Here is a 22724-nt window from a genome sequence, read left to right on the forward strand (position 1 = left end):
TTTTCTGTCATCATGGTAACAGGTCAGAGAGTTAAATTTCAACCCATTTAAAAGTCACTCCTATCAAAGCTTAAGAAGTATTCTTGAAGTAGCTTAGATATATTTATCCCATAGTCTCAGGTTTGTCTCAAATATCATCTTTGTAGAAAGCTAGAGAGGTTAAATTCATATCCTCCCTCTTTTCCATATCATCCAAAAATCAGTTCAGCTAAATGCAATAATGTACAGAAAAGAGAAGACCTTCTTTCTCAAAAGGCACTTTATTTCAGGATCAATGCCAACAGAAGCAAAGCCAACACAAGTTAATCCAAACTTAGAAATATCACTAACCAATTAGCATTATTAATTGGTTATATTGGTAATATTATTATTTATTAGCCATTAACATCTATTTATAGAGGAAGAAATAATTTAGAAAACTCCAAATGATACTTTGGAGTAAAATTCTCAGGTCTAACTGTGGGATTGAGGCAATAATTATGGTCATATTTCTAAGACCCAGGCAGTTTAATTTCACATCTGCTGTATTCTGTGTTTAAATTTGCAGAGCCATTTGGCATCTTAATCACATGAAATAAAATTCTCAGGAGGCATAAGCAGCTTAAGTCCAGCAAGTTTGTTGTTTGAACTTCAAGTGTTTCTTCTCTTCTCTTCTCTTCTCTTCTCTTCTCTTCTCTTCTCTTCTCTTCTCTTCTCTTCTCTTCTCTTCTCTTCTCTTCTCTTCTCTTCTCTTCTCTTCTCTTCTCTTCTCTTCTCTTCTCTTCTCTTCTCTTCTCTTCTCTTCTCTTCTCTTCTCTTCTCTTCTCTTCTCTTCTCTTCTCTTCTCTTCTCTTCTCTTCTTCTCGTTTACTTTGCTAACTTTAATTTTTAAGCTAGAAGAATTTCCAATAGAGAACAAAAATGTGCAGCTTGGTATATTTTATAAGTACAAAGTGAAAGCAACAACTTTGTCAATGTTATTGTATGATTTCATATTTTCTTTGTTAGAGAATAGACTACCCGTTGCATTTCCAAACTTATATAGTACAAACAAATGCAGCAATGGTACTTTGCTGCTTTGGAGGACTCCACTTAACACACATTTATTGCATGTACATCTTGAATACTGTATGTACATTTGCAAATGAAAAAATGCCCATACCTTAGTGTTAGCTAACAAAGTTTCTCTGTCTGGACATACTTAAGTGTGTTACATTTTGTGCATTGTCAGAAATCAGCAGCAGCAAACATAATAACTGATGAACACTTTTAAGACCCTGAGTAAGGGTGGTAAAGTCATAGAATCATAGAATCATAGAATCATAGAATATCCTGAGTTGGAAGGGACCCTTAAGGGTCATCAAGTCCAACTCCTGGCACTGCACAGGTCTACCCAGAAGTTTAGACCATGTGACTAAGTGCACAGTCCAATTGCTTTTTAAATTTTAAAAGACAGGCTTGGTGCACTGACTACTTCACCGGGGAGCCTGTTCCTGTGTGCAACCACCCTCTCGGTGAAGAACCTTTTCCTGATGTCCAGCCTAAACTTCCCCTGCCTCAGCTGAACACCATTCCTGCGAGTCCTATCACTGGTGTTTACAGAGAATAGTTCGCCCACCTCTCCACTCCCCCTTGCAAGGATGTTGTAGACCATGATGAGGTCCCCCCTCAACATCCTCTTCTCCAGGCTGAACAGGCCTAGTGACCTCAGCTGCTCCTCATATGTCTTCCCCTCTAGGCCCTTCACCATCTTCGTCCCTTCCTCTGGACACTCTCCAACAGTTCAATGTCGTTTTTGTACTGTGGTGCCCAGAACTGCACACAGTACTCAAGGTGAGGCCACACCTGTGCAGAGTAGAGCAGGAGAAACATAGTCATCTGTAAGTTCGAGATACTTGGTTAAATGCAATTAGCACATTGTGTTGTTGATAGAGTTCATTATAAACATGCTGAACAATAACATGTTATATGGCAAAAATGCCTGTTTTCAGAAAGAAAAAAAAAAAAAAGAAAAAAAAATGTTTTTTACTTGTAATGTAAACTTGCGTAAGGTTTTACAAACTTACAAAATGATGAATTGTCTGGAACACTGAGTGAGACCTCATGGTGCTGTAGGATTGCTGTAGGCACACTATCTGAAATACGAAAAACAGTCATCTTGCAGCCTGTCATTACATACTTTTATTATACATCAAGAAATCAAAATTAAATTTCAAGTAAAAATGAATTTAGATTACTTCTACACAAATCTTTAAAGTAAATGTAATATCTGAATTATCAATTTTTCATTAGGTGAAATCCTGAGATGAAGCCCAACTTGTCATTCTTTGTCTAGCTGCTTTATGTGACTCAGGTTTGAATGACTCAATAGAACAAAGTAAATGTGGTTGTTAAATAATTGAAAGGTCAATGAATCATCTTTACAAAACAATTTCACCACCTGCAACTTGAACATTGAGGAATGTTATTTGCTCAAATGTAGTTTATTAGATTATATCCTCCATGTCCACCTGAAAACTAAACCTGTTTATCAGCTGGGAGTCTGAAATACCTTACCTAAAGAAAAGAATGATAATTTTTCCAAATGAATAGTGAACAGCGACATATCTCATGAAAGGCTTTTGACAACTCTTTATTGTATGATTTTTCATATGAATAGTCATCTAAGCTCATCTGTTCCAAAAGGCACAATGTGGGAACTTTACTAGATTGACATTCAAGGATGTTTTCCAAGAAAAATTAAAATCTTATTTTTATTATAATTTTTCCCAAAGATATAGTCAGAACAGTGCAATAACTGATTCTGTCTTTGTCTTCTTCCCTAACCCTAACACATGCAAAAATATTTATCTCCTTCTGCATGAAAAACAGGCAAGTATGAAATGAATTTCACACTTTTGTTTCCATTTCCATGTGTGTTTCGTAAGAATTTATGACAAATTCCACAGTGTTTCACTGAGTTGTTTCAAAGTGGTTTTGAAAACCCCTTTGGGGTTGGTCTGGACATGCACCTCTGCCATGATCCTATGAATGGACGTAAAAGTTTATGAAGCTTTCACAGTTTCACAGTTTTCTATGGATATTTGCTCTGGTAACAAATAGCACTATTTTAATGTATATCTGCCAGGGGCTTTTTTCTAATTTTAGACAATTCAGAATCACAAAACATATACAATCATGTATATGATGTACTTCATATACATTTTTTAATAATGAAAATTCATTCTTAGTTACCATATTTTCCATATTTATTTTTCCTTTTCATGAATAAGGCATGAATGCTCTCAAATATTCAGAAACTCTCCCCTTTGGAACACAAGCAAAATATATAAAAATTAACATCTGTTTTTGTTTTGTTTTGTTTTGTTTTGTTTTGTTTTGTTTTGTTTTGTTCCAGTCTCCTTCTGTATGTATTTCTCAAGAACGTAATACCTAAAACTTCAGTTTTATGCATATATTCTTTCCCTCCATCTCTCATTAATGTGTTAAGCAGAAATTAAACACATATTTCGAGACAATTAATTTAAAGGGTTATCCTTTTATGTGATCTGGTTGAGTTCTCAGACACCAAATCAAGTTTGTATTCAATCTCTCTGCTTTGGCAGAATGTTGCACAATAATATTATTTTCTTTTCCTATTAAAATGATATTCTATTTTAATTCATTACTGTCATCATTCAGTAAATGTATTTTCATGACAACAGACAGGAATTTCAGCTTGTTCAGGGATCTGCTTGGCAGGATCCAATAGCAAAAGGCAAAGAGGCACAAAGGAGTTGGTTGATCTTTAAGGAAATCCCTGTCAGTGGAAAAAAAAAAAATAAAAGGAGGTTCCACTCTGTTGAGAGGAAGGCAAGGAAGCATCACACAGGGACAGCATGAATGAATAGATAGAGAACTCCTGGCTGAGCTCTGTTGTAGGGCAAATCTGCTCAGTTCACAAGATATAAATTGTTTTTTGATTTATTAATTACATATATTTACCCAACGATTGGTGAACCACATGTTCAGAATCAATGCAGTAGATATCTTCTACAGCTGATCCCAAGAAATTCTAGTTCTACATCCAACCCACACAACAGCACACTGCCCCTTCTCTGGGAATGCAATATGCACACCCTTCCAGTTATAAATCTAGGTCCTCCAGCCCTGTATAATTTTACCATTCCATACCATCTTAATAGATCTGTCCACATACTGGCAAATGGTTGTCTGAGGAGATGCCTCCACATCCTGCCCAAGTTGGGATCCCTGTTTGCTGTGCTAGCACTGTCAGCCCACTGTTGGGTGCAGGATGCTCCCAGCACCCAATGGAGATGCTGCACTGCCTGGGCAGGGTAAAGGTGAACTGAGGACTTTGCCAGCAGGGACAGACCACCCTGATGGCTGCTGCTGCTTCTCCATCATTTCTCCCCACTGTCAGAAACACTCACATTTCTTTTATTTTTCTTTTGCGGCTTTTTATTTATTTTTTTTTCAAAAGCTTTTCATTATTCCCTTGTCATTCCATGATTAAGCTAACTGATAGTCATCTCCTTCTTTAGCAATATTATTTTTTCTGGCAACAACCCTTTCAGACATTTCAGTTACACACTTTGTAAATACTTCAGTTTTCATTTTAAAAGGGTGATGGGCCAATTTGTGTGTGTGTATTGGGGGGGAAGAGGGGGGATGTTAGCTGTGGGAGTGGAAACTTTATTGGGATACCAAGCAAAATATAGAAACACTTCCTATGTTTACATGGATGGATTAGGGTAAACTGATGCTAATACTAAGGTAGAATGTGAAGGGCAGTAGCAAAGGCTGCTATGAGTATATGGGTAGACCAGATTAATAAAAAATGTTAAGGAAAATTGGAGCCCACATGCTTCGGGGTGGAGCAGTGTGTGTTTGTGTTGGGGGGGGAGTAGAAGAACTGCTGACAAACACACAAGAGACAAAGTTACTTAGATTTTATTTGCTTCATTTTTTCCAGATAAGGTTTACCTTTAGGCCTCCCAGGAGAAGTATATTAATGGAGTTGGTGGCAGTGAAGTGGTACCCACAGTAGGGGAATAAAAAGTTAAGGAGAACTTAAGCTAATAAGATTCATGTAGTTCCATGAGACCTGCTAAGACACATCCCAGGTTTCTTAGGGATCTAAAGGATGTCACTGTGAGAATGTTCTTTATTATTTTCAAATGATCATGGTGACTGGGGAAGGTTCCCAAGGCAAACCCCAAACCCATCTTGAGGAAGGGCAAGTTGAGGAACTACAGCTATATCTCAGTCCCAGGCGGATCACGGAAAAAATTCTCCTAAAAGCTATTTACAAACACAAGAATGACAAGAAGATGACTAGGAACATCTGGCATGCTTTTTTTATAATGTTTTTTAATGCCAATACTCACTACTTATATGAAAGATGAATATCAGATATGAATCTGTGAAACATTTTTTTTTCAACAATATATAGTCATACTTATAACTATTAATTAATAACAACAGTATTTCATGCTGCAGAATGGATTTGTCAAATGCAGCTTTCACACAATGTATCTTGTGTTTGTCACTTTAGCAAGATGAGATTTGTTGAAAGACAGGCTATGCTTTAATGAAATAGAAACTGAATAATGGTCATGATGTTGTATTTCTTGCTTTTTAACTTACTAAGAATAATTTTCAGGACAGCTTGATCATGCATCCCTTTGAAATTGTTCAGTTTATCTCTTAATTTCTTTCCCAGGGAGAGGTAATTAATCCATCTATAGTTACATAAAGTAAGTGATAATGTATTCTATAATGTATTCTATATTATTCTATATTATTATATATTCTATAGTATAATATATGATATATTCTTTTTGAAAAAGATAAAAAAATGTTTCTCTTTTGGATAGCTGATAGACTTCACATGATCAATGCCACATAAGCTACGTTATGTTGTTTTCTTATTTTCTGGTGTTGGTAAGTTAAGTTTCTTTACTGAATTATCTGCTATAATTCAAAGATCTGTCATGAGACATAAACTTTTGTGTATCAATATTTCTTTACTTCATGCACTGGCTTCTTTCTATGTAAGGAAGGTTGCTGATTCAAATCTTGAATGTGATGTTTTATTAATTAACTAGAATAATAGCATTTGAACTACTAAACTAAATTACAAGACTAAATTCCTGGCTGGGTGTGATGTTATTTACAAACACTTTTTCTTCTTCATGTATATTTGTAAGCAGACACTCACTAATCTGTGCCAAGTAGACTGGTCTTACAGATGTGTAGATAATAGCAGTATTGCTATAGTATTGTTGTGGGTGCTGTCAAACAGAATGCTACTCCCATATCTCATGTCTGATTTTTCCTGGAAACATTGACATGTATCATTAGTGTTAATGTTGACTGTGCCTTGTATTTGATGCATTTATTCTATGATTGTTTAGCATGGTGTAACACAGGATGATTTGTCTTTAAATACTTTTTATACTCACATTTTGCAAGATTCAGTACACAGTCAGCATCTTCATGTTGATTTCAGTTTGTATATTCCTGTATCACCTTTTACTGTGATTCAAGAAATCTTGTTTTATGAAAAACCTTCAACAACATATTGATGATAATGGGAACCTTGAATAAAATTCAGACCTTAAGACTTGCTAGCAATCTGAGTGGATTTTCCAGTTTGTAACTCAATTCTGAGATTTTTTTTTATTATTATTATTATTTTTTGTTGGTGATGATTTTGATTTTTGGAGACTATGAAGAAGAACCACTAGAACTTTGTATATCAGCTATAGTTGTAATATGTAACCTATAATGGCTTCCTCTAAAATGTTTACCTATTATTCAGTGCAATACTATATTAGCAATACCTAAGGTAGTTCTGAATAAGGTCTTACTTCTATAAGACGTAATACGGTGCTTTTTAAAAAAATGACAGCTCTGGACCCAGAAATCATATACATTGTCTGTACAGTATTGAGTCCAAGGTAATGAGCCTTGATTGAGCTCCAGTTTGGAGCTTGTTTGATTATGTTTATACAGGTCTACATTGCACAATGTGGAATTGACTGCTCACAGAATAACAAGTTAAAAAACAAAACATCCATGAGGAGTGCAAGTCTCCTGGGTAGCACAGGAAAAAAAAGAGATCATGGTAGGAGACAATGTCCTTCCTTTCACAGGAGGTAGTAAATGTATAGACAGATGGAATAGAAACACTGGACTGGTAGGTGAGGACTGGAGAAAAGCTCACGGTATGCCTCTGGGACAAATTCTGTAACATCAGAGTGGAGCAATCTCTATTCTGTCATGATCTCAGACATCCATTTAAAAAAATAAATAAATAAATAAATAAATAAATATCAGGCATTAGGGAGTAAATGTATAGAAAAATATGTCTTTTTGTAGTCCTTGTTCAATTAAAAAGTGCATTGATTTCAATGTGTTTTAAATGAAGTCTCCCATGAAGTGTTCAGTCTCACAGCTTTAAACCTGAGCCAAGCCATACCAAAACTAACTCGTGACATGTTTCTACAGATGTCAATCAGAAGCAAGCCTTGGAAATCAGTTAATTTTTTATTTTATTTTATTCTTTTCCTAATATGCAATTCATGATATGTACACATTTTCTGTGTATTTTTTTTTAAATCAAAATCTTCTACTGACAAAGGAAAGATTTATGTGAAATATCCAAATATTTAATTTATTTGATTAAAGGTAAGCTTTATCTTGATTTTGTTGAAATCATAAGAAATGTATACACATGAAAAGTAGTTTGGCTGTGCTCTGAATTTAGTCACTTTTAAAAGCACCGCTTTTCATTTTCCTCAATATGTATATTTTCCTTATATTTCCTCTGTTTGTAATTTCTATCCAAAATGAATCTTCTTTTAGTTATTTCCAATATTACTTGTTCTTCCTTTTGTGCTGATTGATCCATTCTCCATTGCATCCATCTTTCCATCACGACATCTTTTCTGAATATCATTAACATTGTCTTTCCTCATTTTTCTTTTTTTTTTTAACACTTTTTTTCTTTTTTTCTTCTTCTTTTTTTTTTTTTTTTTCTCATATCTTTCTATTTCTGTTTTGAAGTAAATATGATGTAAAAGACTGCAAAACTTCAAGTTCACTTGTCAGAGATACAAGAGGATCATTCTTTCACAGAATAAAACAGTTGTATGGAGCAATAGCAATGTAGTTTATTTTGAACTTTAGTATTGCTTTTCTTATTAAAAGATCAGAAACAGTTGTTGAAGTTGTATTTTGGATAGAGAAATGTTTAATGAAAAGGGATAGGACAAGGAGATATGGCATCCAAAACCATCCAAACTTCCAGCACTTCCATTTATTACTCACAGATAGGGTGTTGTAGCCATACAGAAGCTTCTGACTTTAGTGAAACACTGTGTGAATGTAACAGACCTTGAACATTCAGAATACTGTTGAATGAAGGATGAATTTATGAATAAAATATTTAGCCTACTATTTCTATCAAAGAATTCTACAATACAAGTGGCACACTTGGTTTACAGAACATTTATCATGTGCAACACTGCACATCCAGAGCTGAATTCTAATTCTCTTGTTCAAAATGTTTAATCTCCTCTTCCATAACAAGACTGAATGATCCAAAGTGAAAAACTGTCTTAGATGCCAGCTGTGCAATATTTTATCAGCCATGGCTACTCATGTGGAGTAATCTCAGTTTTTTGGAGATAAAGTCAGAGAACACATGGTCACCTATGTAATAACAAGTGTACAAAGCAGCAGAATTTCAAACTTTTAAAGTACAGATATATTAGGAATTTTTGCTATCCTTAAATGAAAAGTAGATATTGAATAGTAAATGTTTCTTTTTTTCTTTTTTTTTCATTTAACACTTGTTTTGTTTTTCCTATTTTTATTCATGAAAAGGAAAACTGCATGTCTGCTTAAATAAAAATAAATCTGTACTTTTATGGATAAACGTAAGGGTCAAACTATCAAGAGGAACTTTATTCTAAAATCTGATATTCTTTGAAATTTGTAGCATATTAATATATGTGACGATAGTCTAGCTTACTGAATTTAGAAAAATAATCCATTGCAGTTCTATTCCATTTTAAAGCATACTGTTTTAATAAATTGATATGCTGTGTCCTCTTTTTTCAACTTGGCTGAGCATGAGAATTAAAAATATATGCTGCTTCTCTTCCAAAATATAAAAAGATAAAATACATTTTAAAAAAGAATACATAAACGATCAGTGTCATATGCAATTCAGATAGCAAGTTTATAGCATTGACTTCTTGTCAGGTAAGTGCACTACATCTCATTAGTCCAAAATTACATTTCCCGTTCACTGAATGCCTGGATGAGAGTGAGGTATATGTCACTTCTTCCCACATGCACGTGTGCCCACAAGCTGTGGATTGGGTGATAAAAGTATAGAAACTGTAGGGTAGCACTTGAGAGCACATTGGACTGCTATTTTTATTGTCCGGTCTCAGAAGAGGCAGACGGAAGAAGATTGTGAGCTTCCAGAAAGAAGTAAGAAAGTGTTCTGGGCTTCCTAAGAGACATTTGAAATAATCAATAGTAAGATACCATTATAATTTAGGACTTTGTTAGGCTAATATACATTTTCACTGTAAACTAAATCATAATCTTCGTGCAGCAGGAAGACTTGGTTGCTGTCACAGAAATGTGGTGGGACCACTCTCATGACTGGACTGCTGCAATGTCTAACTACAGGCTCTTCAGAAGGGACAGGCAGCACAGAAGGGGCGGTGGTGTGGCTCTTTATATCAGAGAGTGTTTTGATGTCATCGAACTTGAGGCTGGGAATCATAAGGTTGAGTCCCTATGGGTTAGGATCAGCAGGAAGGCCAACAAGGCAAGCATCCTGGTGGGGGTCTGTTATAGACTGCTGAACCAGGATGAGGAGACAGATGAGGAATTCTACAGGCAGCTGGCAGAAGTTGCAAAATCATCAGCGCTTGTTCTCGTGGGGGACTTCAACTTCCCTGACACATCCTGGAAGCACAACACAGCCCAGAGAAAGCAGACTAGAAGGTTTCTGGAGAGCGTGGAAGATAGCTTCCTGACAAAGCTGGTTAGTGAGTCTACCTGGGGAAGTGCCCCACTAGACCTTCTCTTCACAAACAGAGAAGGACTGGTGGGAGATGTGGTGGTCAGGAGCTGTCTTGGGCAGAGTGACGACGAAATTGTAAAGTTCTCTATTCTTGGCGAAGTCAGGAGTGGGATCAGTAAAACCACATTCTTGGACTTTCATAGGCTGGCTGACTTTGAGGTGTTCAGGACACTGGTTGGCAGAGTCCTTTGGGAGGTGGTTCTGAGGGGCAGAGGAGTCCAGGAAGACTGGACAGTCTTCAAGAAAGATATCTTAATGGCTCAGGAGTGGTCTGTCCCCACGTGCCCAAAGACAAGCCGGCGCAGAAGACCAGCCTGGCTGAACAGAGAGCTGTGGCTTGATCTTAGGAGAAAAAAGAGGGTTTATAATCTCTGGAAAAGAGGGTGGACCACTCAGGAAGACTATAAGGATGTTGCGAGGCAGTGCAGGGACAAAATTAGAAAGGCCAAAGCTCATCTGGAGCTCAAACTGGCTACTGCCATTAAAGATAACAAAAACTGTTTTTATAAATACATCAACACAAAAAGGAGGACTAAGGAGAATCTCCATCCTTTACTGGATGCAGGGGGAAACTTAGTTACAAGAGATAAGGAACAGGCTGAGGTACTTAATTTAAGCTTTCTTTCCCTCAGTCTTTAGCGGCAAGTGCAGTTGTTCTCTGGATACCCAGCACCCTGAGCTGGTGGAAGGGGTAGGGAGCAGAATGTGACCCTCATAATCCACAAGGAAATGTTTGGTGACCTGCTATTGGTCAACAATACAGCACTTGGATGCACACAAGTCGATAGGTCTGTTTGGGATCCACGCATGGGTACTGAGAGAACTGGCAGAGGAGCTGGCCAAGCCACTTTCCATCATTTATCGGCAGTCCAGGCTATCAGGGGAGGTCCCAGTCAATTGGCAGCTAGCAAATGTGACGCCCATCTACAAGAAGGGCCGGAGGGTATACCCGGGGAACTATAGGCCTGTTATTTTGACCTCAGTGCCAGGAAAGCTCATGGAACAGATTATCTTGAGTGTCACGTGGCACTTGCAGGGCAAGCAGGTGATCAGGCCCAGTCAGCATGGGTTTATGAAAGGCAGGTCTTGCTTGATGAACCTGATCTCCTTCTATGACAAAATGACAAGCTTAGTGGGTGAGGCAAAAGCTGTGGATGTGGTCTCCCTTGATTTCAGTAAGGCTTTTGACACTCTTTCCCACAGCATTCTCCTCAAGTAACTGGCTGCTCATGGCTTGGACTGGCATATGCATCACTGGGTTGAAAACTGTCTGGATAACCAGGCCCAAAGAGCTGTGGTGAATGGAGTCAAATCCAGTTGGAGGCCGGTCACTAGTGGCATCCCCCAGGGCCCAGGACTGGGGCAGGTGCTCTTTAATATCTTTATTGATGATCTGGATGAGGGAATTGAGTGCACCCGCAGTAAGTTTGCAGAGGACACCAAATTAGGTGTGTGTGTCAACCTGCTCAAGGGTAGGAAGGCTCTGCAAGAGGATCTGGATAGGCTGGACCGACGGGCTGAGGCCAACTGTAGGAAGTTCAACAAAGCCAAGTGCCAGGTCCTGCACTTGAGTCACAACAACCCCAATCAGAGCTACAGGCTGGGGGATGAGTGGTTGGAGAGCTGCCTGGCAGAGAAGGACCTGGAAGTATTGGTTGATAGGCGATTGAATATGAGCCAACAGTGTTCTCACGTGGCCAAGAAGGCCAACAGCATCCTGGCTTGTATAAGAAGCAGTGTAGCCAGCAGGTCTAGGGAAGTGATCATCCCCCTGTACTTAGCTCTGGTGAGGCCGCACCTCGAGTACTGTGTTCAGTTTTGGGCCCCTCACTACAAGAAGGACATGGAGGTGCTCAAGAGAATCCAGAGAAGGGCAACGAAGCTGGTGAGGGGTCCGGATACAAGTCCTATGAGAAGAGGCTGAGAGAGCTGGGCTTGTTCAGCCTGGAGAAAAGGAGGTTCTGGGGTGACCTTATCGCTCTCTATAAGTACATTTAAGGAGGCTGTAGTGAGGTGGGGTTGGTCTATTTTCCCACGTGTCTGGTGACAAGACAGGGAGAATGAGCTGAAATTGCACCAGGGGAGGTTTAGGTTGGGTATTAGTATAAACTTCTTTACCGAAAGTGTTGTGAGGCATTGGAATGGGCTGCCCAGGGAAGTGGTTGAGTCACCATCCCTGGAGGTCTTTAAAAGACATTTGGAAGTTGAGCTTAGTGATATGGTTTAGTGAAGGACTTCTTAGTGTTAGGTCAGAGGTTGGACTAGGTGATTTTGAAGGTCTCTTCCAACCTAGATGATTCTGTGTTCCTGTGATAAACACCTATTATTTATTGTTCCATGTACTGCTAAGTTTTTAAAATAATGTAGAAAATACAGAAATGCAAGTTTCTTTATATTTGTTTTATGTAAAAGGTTACTCTGGGCCTTAAGTGCCTCTAACATTTTATGAAACATTACAACCTATTAAGTGCTTGTCATATAAAGTCATTATTCTTTATTTGATCTTTTTACCTGCTATCAATTTGTATGTGTACAAAAGGCTTAGCCCCAAACTACTTTTATTCATGAAGGTAATCAAACTTTAATTGAATAATTTAATCCACATTACTACACATAAGTGGTTAAACATTTTAAATACTATTTTTTATATTTTTATAATACTCCACTGAATACAAGTCTTAACTGTAACATTTAAATAATGATAGGATATTCTATATGTTCATGTTCCAATGAAAATTGGAACGGATTAATAAAAAATAAGGGTGTCGGAACTGATAATTCTTTGTAATAAAAGAATAAATTATGAAATGCATTATATTTCTATTTATCTTGTTAAGCTAATTGTACAAAACAGGTTTAATTAGCCTAGATAGTGCCCCTTACCAGTGGGGCTCTTTTGAATATATTACAGTATGCATTTGAAATTGAAATATTTTTATTTGTTTTGGTACAAAGTGACCTTCAGGACATGATGTCTTCTTATGCTTTTTGTACTATTGAAGAAAATGGGTAAAACAATAAAGCAGAGAAAAAAAAATTCCTTCTTTCCTTCCTTCCTTCCTTCCTTCCTTCCTTCCTTCCTTCCTTCCTTCCTTCCTTCCTTCCTTCCTTCCTTCCTTCCTTCCTTCCTTCCTTCCTTCCTTCCTTCCTTCCTAAACTGGAAAATAGAGGCAATAGCAAAAGAGTTTGCATTCTGTAGAAATAGCATTGTTAGTCAGGTAATGATTCAGATAGAAAACATAGTACAAGTTCAATTAATGTGTTTTATTCTTGCATTATCATACAACTGTACTTGAGGAGTTACCTACAAATATTTTTGTGCTTCTAAGAGCAACACACTCTACAGTGCTGTTTCTCATATCTACTGAGCAACCGTCAGCAACTGGAGTATTGTTCCACAATGTGAAACAGAGCTACTTGCCTGGGACAACAAAGACAGCATGCTTCCATTGGCAAGGGGCTCTATCTAGGCTAATTAAACCCATTTCTGTACAATTAGCTGTACAAGATAAATCGAACTTCTTATTTCAGAGTTAGGTTACTTGCTGCTATCCTTGAAATCTGTACACACCAATATTCACAGTTCAGGGAAAAAATATACAGAAATATAATGATGCTTGAAAAGGTAGAACAACTAAGCTCATTAAAATAATTCCAGTATAAGTGTCTTTGAGAATCAACTCTTCAGTCTCAAAGAACATACTATCATTGCACAGATAGCATTTTAATGATTTTTTATAGACCTTACAGTACAATTTTTAACATATAACTTCATATAGTAACATTGCATTTTTAACAGAATTTTAAACATCTGTGACATCTAGTTTTCCATTAAGCATTCAATGTCTTTCATTTTAAAGAACAAATTTATTATAACTGGTTTACTTAAATGTAAAGGCAATTTTGAACACAGTCATCAAAGAAATGCTGTTGTAGATTGGATAAATGTTCAAGAACAAAAACCAGTTCAGGTATAGCACCACATTAAGCCTGTGTATTTTGAGTGCTACACTTCAGCTTTGTAAAAAGTCTACAGAAAAAATTCCTTATATATCTGAGGAAAAAACATGCTTCAATAAGTACTGAAAGAATAAAAACTTTTTTTTCTTTTTTTTTTTTCTTTTTTTTTTTTTTTCTGTCAGCTGTAAAGGCATGAAATGAACACTTTCCTCTTCTAAAATGTTATGCAATAGAATACTTATTAAATAACTTACTGAGCTGAGCAAGATGTGTTGTTTTCTCTTCTTTGTTCCCATTCTTCACCACAGCAAACTCATCACATCTCTTTTCCTCTTGAGTATGCATTTGTGATCTGACAGGCAAACAGAGCAAAGTACAAAGGAAATTATAATGATCACAAAGAAAAGCAGCCTTCTAGACCTGACAACTAGAAATTCAGCACTTAGTAAAAGTTTTAAATTACTGTCCAAAAATCAATACAGGAAATGTGGAAACTCTATGCATCAAAAAAAAAAAAAAAAAAAGATAGCTTTGAGGACTCTAAACAGGCTAAAAAGCCATTGGAAAAAATGCAAAGTCACACACTTTGGAATCATACCTGGCCTGTCTGATGTAAAATGAGATATAAAAGTCTACTTGCTAAAATAGATCAGTACTTTCCGAACCAAGATTTGTACCCACTGCTAAGTATTCCAGTTGCTATGCAAAAGTTTTCTTCAAGTTTGAAAGTGTACTATACTGAGTCACTACCTACATGAAACACTGTACAAGATGGCACAGAAACTGAAGCTGAGTTCTTGTATTATGGAGTATTTACTGTACTATAGTAGAGTATGTACAGAATATTTTGTCCTACAAAATAAGGTCACAAATAAAAGGACCTCAAAGCTTAGTGAAAACTAAGCAACTGAAAAGTTGTATTTTAGTTTCTCAGACTTGCTTTTTGAATTCTTTCATTTTTATCCCAAATCAGGGAAGAGGAAGCCTATGGTAGCTGCTTGAAACCACTTTTGCTAGCTGATTGAACTTTATTCTCCTGTACACACTTCTGTACAGTCTGAGTTGAAACAGAAAATAAAATACAGTGTTGTCTAGGAATAAGATATTTAAAAAAAACAAAACAAAACAAAACAAAACAACAACAAAAACACATAGAAGTGGAGAGTAAAGCTAATAATTCAAGTATTCAGGGATGAAGATTTATTAAAGAATTCACCTGCTAACACCTCTTTCTCCTGTAGACTTTTATTTAGACCAGACAAATTAAGTGTTTCTATACTGACAGTTTTTACAATTATCCTGACTACGCAAACTAGTTGCATAAGAAAGGGCAACTGGAGATTCAAGCTACATATTCTCAAATAAAATAAAGGCAATTTGTATATAGTTAAAAGAAAGTATGGAAAAACAAATTGCTTCTTATGTTTCTATGTTTATTCAAAGCTCCAGCTTTATACTGAGTTTCAATTCTGCAAAGAAACTTAGGCAAAGTAAAGCTTTTTGATTTTTCCAAATCTGAATCTTCATCTTTGTTATAAGAGGAGAGGAATACGAAGAGTTTTATTTTCTGAACTGTGGAATTAGCACATATTCTCCAGTGTAGCTCTGATAACCATGTCCACAGCTGTTAGAATTACGTCTCAAGGACACAGCTGTACTGTCTCCCAGCAAGCCACTGTCTCGGTGCTGACTGGAAGAAGAGTGCTGTCTCTGACAAAATTAAATGTCTCCTAGTTTCTCTAAAGATCCATATGCTTGGCAAAATACAATACTCCTTTTTATGTCTCTGGACATCTTACCTCTCCTGGCCTGTTTCCACAAATAGGAAAAAAAAAAAAAAAAAAAAAAAAAAAAAAAAAAAACACCTTGTCAGCACTTCAAGTTCCAAATATATGTGTACTCTTTAAATTTCATACAGTTCTTTGGTATATAGTTATTTCCACCATAATTGAAAAGGGGAAAAAAAAAAAACAAAACAATCTCAGGCTGGATTGCAAAGACTACATAGAAGGATTACCATCAGCAGTATGTTGATCCTGTGTTCCTGTTCACAGTCCTTACTAAGACCCCAAAGAATAAGGCATATGTATGTCTTATATATATATAAGATACACCTGGATGTAGGTGACAAGTCATAAAGGAGAGATGCAGTTTTCAATGTCATAGGGAAATAAATTTCCTATAGACAAAAAGGAAATAAAAGGATTTTGGAATTACCATATTTTCTTCCCTCTGAACATTGTCACCAGTTGCATCAATTGACAACTGTTCCATTTACTTGTTCCTAAAATTCACTTTCCAAAATTGTGTATCAACATGCACTTGTAATTTTTAATGCTGACACATTCAAACATGTCTTTGAAAGCAAGACAAATTCCACACTTAAATTTTATGCATACAAAACTACAATGTTCAAATTAATTAATTAATTAATTTTAATTACATTCCAAAGGTATTTTATCTTCTTACATAACTCCAGATTAGATGATGCAATGACTAAATCCACTCAACAGGCATATTTTTCTCCTTCACCTGTAACAGGAAACCCACAGTTTCTACACCTTGAAAGAATGCCATATAATCTTCTTTTCAAAAGACACCTACCAAGTACTTTACTCTGAATAGAGAGGCAATGATTATGCATAAGGTAAAAAAAAAAAAAAAAAAGTGTATCTGGGAAACATTTGGGACAAATTAAGAGAATACAATGATATTTGAGATTTAGGCTAGACAGTGCTTAAATTCTAATGCAGTTAAACTGGTTTCTATCCTGTGCTATTTACTTCAAGAAAGAATAGGAAAATTAGAAGCAAAAAAGTGACTCCTGATACTGTGGACTGAAACCATTTCACCTTTCATTCTCAATTGATTCTGACTCTGGTCCCCAGAATGAATGGTTATGCCATTTAGGGCCTGATTATTAAGGAATTAATAGGAATTAATTAAGGAATTAATAGGAATTACCATGGAAGTTGATGGTTCTCAGATGGGTTCCTGTTGTTCACTCTCCACTTTCACTCCCTCCCTTATGAAGTTAACTTCATAGTCTTCTTTTCCCTGTAATATCCCCTAGATGATGCTAACACTAACAGTCTTTGCTATAACAGATTGTCTACTCAAACATATATGTACAAAAATGAAGGAATTGTTTACAACTTGTATTTAGCTTGCTCCATTTTTTCTAACTGCATCAGTTTGCCTATGTACAAAAATATTAACTCTAGCCTACAAAAAATACATTAGCTCACTTCAAAATGTTATGCTCTACCTGCATAAATTCCAGTGCAGGTAGACAAATTAGATGAGGCAGATTACAGAGATGAAATATAAGTGAATTGAATGATCAACGTTTTCAAATCTGGGATGGTTTAAGAATGTCATTCTCCTTTTACTACATATTGATAAAGAGGAAGGATCTTACGTTAGGTAAAATGCTTATACTTTTTATTTTGTAGACCAAAAATAGCAATGACTAGATTTACATACCTGTGAAAATAAGGACAATGAAATACTGACAGACTTAACAAATGGAGTATTTGAACCTAACAGCCAGAGTCTGAGAAAGTTTACCAAAAAAAAAAAAAAGCTTACAAAAAAAAAAAAAAAAGTTTAGATAATATATCCACAAAGTGTAATGAATTACATATGAATAAGCTAAATTCTGCTTATTAAAATAAAAATATATATTAAAAGTACATTTATGCTTGTATAACTAACATTGGGTTGCCACTATTATATTATCTCTATTATTGTGACTGATTTTGTTTTGTATCAGAAGGGAAATAAGTGTATTATAAACACTAAAGATCAAAGGACAGTATCAGAAAAACATGCCAAAGTCAAATCAACAGAAACACACATAAATACTTGAAGAAAGAATGTTTCTCTAATGAATTACATCTCACAGATGAAAAACCTCATGAGGTAATTAAGCACTAACTAAACATTCTATGTTTCTCAAGACTGATGTCAAGTGATGCTTATTAAGCAATGTGTTGGAGTATGCACTGCTCATCATGTGGCAAATACTGCCATCTCCTCATGGAGCGCCATAGGAGAGGACAGCAAGTGCCTTCCCACTATGTAACACAAAGGGCTGTTGACCCCCACACACTGAGGTGTATCAGGCCATTGCTCTTGACCATCTGACAGTGCTCCATGAGCCAGCAGCAGCTCATGCCAGGAGGTGATATTTCACATAAGTGCAGTGTGCTGAGGGGGACAGAACTAGCTCCAACCATCTCCAACCAGCCAAGGCCACCACAGCCCCCTAGAGGGAACTTACCTGCCCATCTGTCTCCCATGACATCCTTCTAGCAAAACTGAGAAAGTGTGGGACAGTTGAGTGGACAGTAAGGTGGGTTGAGAACTGGCTGACTGACAGAGCTCAGAGGGTGGTGATTGGCAGTGCAGTGTCTGGCTGGAGACCTGTGACTATCAGTGATTCAAAGGGGTAAGTGCTGGGTTCAGTCTTGTTCAACATCTTCGTTGATGACCTTGATGAGGGAATAGTGTCCACCCTCTGCAAGAATACCCATGATACAAAGCTGGGAGGAGTGGCCGACATGCCAGAAGGCTGTGCTGCCATTCAACGAGACCTGGACAGGCTGGACAGTTGGGCAGCAAGTAACCAAATGAGGTTTAACAAGAGCAAGCGTAGAGTCCTGCACCTGGGAAGGAACACCTGCATGTATCAGTACAGGCTGGGGGACGACCTGCTGGAAAGGAGCTCTGCAGAGAAGAACATGGAGGTCCTGGTGGACGACAGGTTGACCATGAGCCAGCAGTATGCCCTAGTGGCCAAGAGAGCCAATGGCATCCTGGTGTGTATTAAAAGGAGTGTGGCCAGAAGGTCAAGGGAGGTGATCCTCCCCCTCTACTCTGCCCTGGTCAGGCCTCACCTGGAGTACTGTGTCCAGTTCTGGGCTCCCCAGTACAAGAAAGACAGGGATCTCCTGGAAAGAGTCTAGCAGAGGGCCACAAAGATGATACGGGGCCTGCAGCATCTTCCTTATGAGGAAAGGCTGAGAGACCTGGGTCTGTTCAGCCTGGAGAAAAGAAGACTGAAAGGGGATCTCATCAATGTGTACAAATACCTGAGGTGTGGGAGACAGAGGGATTTGGGCAACCACTTTTCAGTGGTTTGCGGGGACAGAACAAGGGTCAATGACCAAAAAAATTCTCCATAGCATTGCTATTATAGATTGTAGTTTAGATTCTGATAGGTTACATCATAGAAGAATACATTAGATCTATGTAAAGACATAGCTCTTAAATATGAATATATATATTTTTTTCAGTTAAAACCAGGAAAATTTGAAGGAAATTTTTTATTTAATTGCAATCTACCCAGAGACAAGGCATGATAAGTCCTAGAAGTAATACATTTTAAGCCATTAAAACAGCAAAATATGCAATCTGTCAATATTTAAAAATGTAAATGCTAATACAGAAATACTAATATTTAAAATTCAGGAAAACATACCTCAACAGTTATGATGACGTCTTGTGTTAAACGTACAAAGTGTAAGTCCCAGAAATTTCTTCATGAAATGATTAATTTTCTTTTGTGATTAATTCTTGCAAGACTTTTTATTTCTTTCCTTTTCTTTTTTTTTTTTTTTTCTTATTGAGTAGTAATATATGTAGTATATGTAAAGTATTATAAGTGTATGTAAATCCAATGTGGTTTTAGTTCAAAATTATTTTTTTATAAGTGTAATCTTAAAAGAATTATTACATAGCCTTGAAAAAAAGTATTTGCAATATCGGTAGATGTACTTTATACTTTAATTCATAGCTTTTAAGAGCTAAAATCCTTATTATTTTATATATATATTCCAGTAGAAATATAATCCATGTAGAAATAATCCCCCACATTTAGCAAAAGATACATACACATACAAAAAGAATTTAGAATCTGTCCTCAATGCCTCTTCTTCCCTGTAAAAGCAAATAAATTTCTAGTCACTTATTTATGGGAAACAATATGGTTTGCATTGAAAATCTATACATTTTATCAAATTAGGCTTTTAGTAGAGATAACGTAACAACTATTGCTCTTTTTACAGTAATTAAGGTTTTTCTGGAGGTTGTTCCTTTGTATTTCAAGTGGCCACAATACTTCTGCTAATATTTGTCTCATTGTTTTGATCCAAAATGCTGTACTCAGCTCGTTTGTCTCCTTCCTCCCTCTCCCCCCCCCCCCACATTTTTTTATTTTTGCCACTTAATACCTTAATACTTATGTATAACATTCATTGCCATCAGCTATCTTAGTATGGTGAATTCTTAGCATGGTAAACTTATTTAGAAGTCCATCGTCTAGAAGACAGAATTTCTGCTTTCTATTCCTGGCTGTGCTTCTGCCTACATTCTCTGGCACTTGGCAGTTCACCTGCTCTCTCCTTGAATTATTGCATTAAATTATAATTTAGGATACTAGATAATACAAGTTTATAATGCACTTTTACAAGTCCTTCTGGTTGAATAATTTAACTAATAAGCACAATATGTCTGCTAATAGGAGATTTACAGGCAATCTAGTACTGATTACCCTGAGTTTTATTAAGTTTCCAATAAATATGAACCTCTTTAGGAAACCCAGCAATAATACCTAAGTAATTTAAGAAACTAAATTTGGAGCAGAGTACCAATTGTGAAATCACAGCAGAAACATGAAATGCAAAGCATAATCAAAAACAACAACAAAAAACATAATCACATAATCAATAATCTTACACTGATTTTGGCAATTCTCTTCCTGTATGAGAAAATTGCTTGTTTAGTTCAAAGCATTTCAAATGTCTCCTGTTACCTCTGAGCAGTGTGGACACTTTTTACATCAAAAGTGGTATTTCAGTTACTTTGTTTTGCTCTTATTATATGCATAAAATGCTTTGGCAGCTGAGAGAATTTAATTTACCTTACTGGATTGAAAACAGTTGGTACACAAGGTTATTATTCTTGCTATTTTCCTCCTGAGAAATTACCAAATTCCTGAAATGCTTGTGTATGCACAGAAGAACAGAATTCTGAATAGTTGTGCCATAAGCTCTGAGCTTCTGATCAGGATATATAGATGGAAAAAGTAAAATACAGAAAGTATCTAAAGGATTATTTCATCTTAAAATTTCATGCCAATAATTTAACTAGGTTTCATTACATTGAAATATTAGATTTTTTAGAAAGCTACTTGTATATGTGTGACACTGGAAAGATTATAATTGTTCTCTCTGATTTTCTAAAGTAGCGAGATTTTTCTCTGTTGGACACTGTTCTCTATTAGAAGAAATGACAAACCTGAACATGCCAACCTGTTCTCAGGAAGCAGAGATTTAACAAAAGTTGACTTCAGGATACCACTTTGAAGTGCTTTGAGTACTGTGTTCAGTACAGAAGGAGTAAGATGATTACCCAGAGGACATTAATAAAGAGTGCTATGATATCTAAAGTGTTCTGGAAAAAGAAAACCAAACCAATCAAACAAACAAACAAACAAAAGCAAACAAAAACCTTACATGAGTCTGTAACTTACCTAACTTTATAGTTAGTATTGCACTAGGGAAACAATGTACTGTGACTCTGATAAGAGGTGAAAATATGTATGTATTTATGGAAATTATTGAAAAATGTATTATTAATCCTGGCTAGGTAATTAGAATTTGCAAAGCAATGGGAATTAGTGTTATGAAGAATTAAGAACGTACCAATGGTAAAGACGTCAGGCAAAATCCCAGTTAGGAGATGTCTGAGGCATAAAAGCATTCAGAGTTTAACACTGAATCTTCCTGAGCTATTATTCTATGATTCTGAGCTACCCATCTGAAGTTAAAAGTATCAGTCACTAGCATCTTTTCCGCTGTGGTCTTTTCAATAAAATGATCTACATATGTCTTCTGTTTGGTTTATGCTAGCATTCTGTTTAACTTATGCTAGCATCAATAAATACTAAATTTCTGTGATTATTTTGGACATAAACTAAATGGCAGCAGGCATTTTCAGGTATATGAAATACAAAAATAACAAAACATACTGGCATGCAATTTGTTTAACAAAAGAACATAAGGAAACACTTTTATTTTATGCAGGTGACTGAGTACTGGCACAGGTTGTCCAGAGACATTATGGAGCCTCCCTCCTTGGAGATCTTCAAAGGTCATCTGTATATGGTCATGGGCAACCTGCTGTAGGCAGCCTTGAATGAGCTGTTGGGCCTGATGGCCTCCAGAGATCCCTTCCAAAGTCAGCCACTTTGTGATTAAGAAATAAGATTTATCTGGGAGTTTTATGTTTACTTCCTTAAAATCTCAAGAACATTCTGTTCAAATATTTTGTAATCTGTAATGGTAACCATCTAATATATAGGTTTATATTATAAACCTATGATATAGATAGGTTTCTTTAAGTCTCTTCTGACAATCTGCAACTGGGATTCTTATTGGCATGCATAATATAAGGATGTTCTTACCTCTTCTGAGAAACAAATAATCTCACTTTAGCAAAGCAAAGTGCTGTAATTAAAAGGAGAAAGTACATGTTCATACTGTTTTATCTATATGCTGAAGTTGTTAAAGAATGAAATTATTCCCATCCTGTTTTACTAAAAGATCTCATTAATCTGAATCATTTTCACAAGACCTTATCTGTCCTCTAATTTTAACTTAATGTT

The sequence above is a fragment of the Aythya marila genome, assembly GCF_965140915.1.
Source record: "Aythya marila genome assembly, chromosome: 1".
Classification (NCBI taxonomy): Eukaryota; Metazoa; Chordata; class Aves; order Anseriformes; family Anatidae; genus Aythya; species Aythya marila.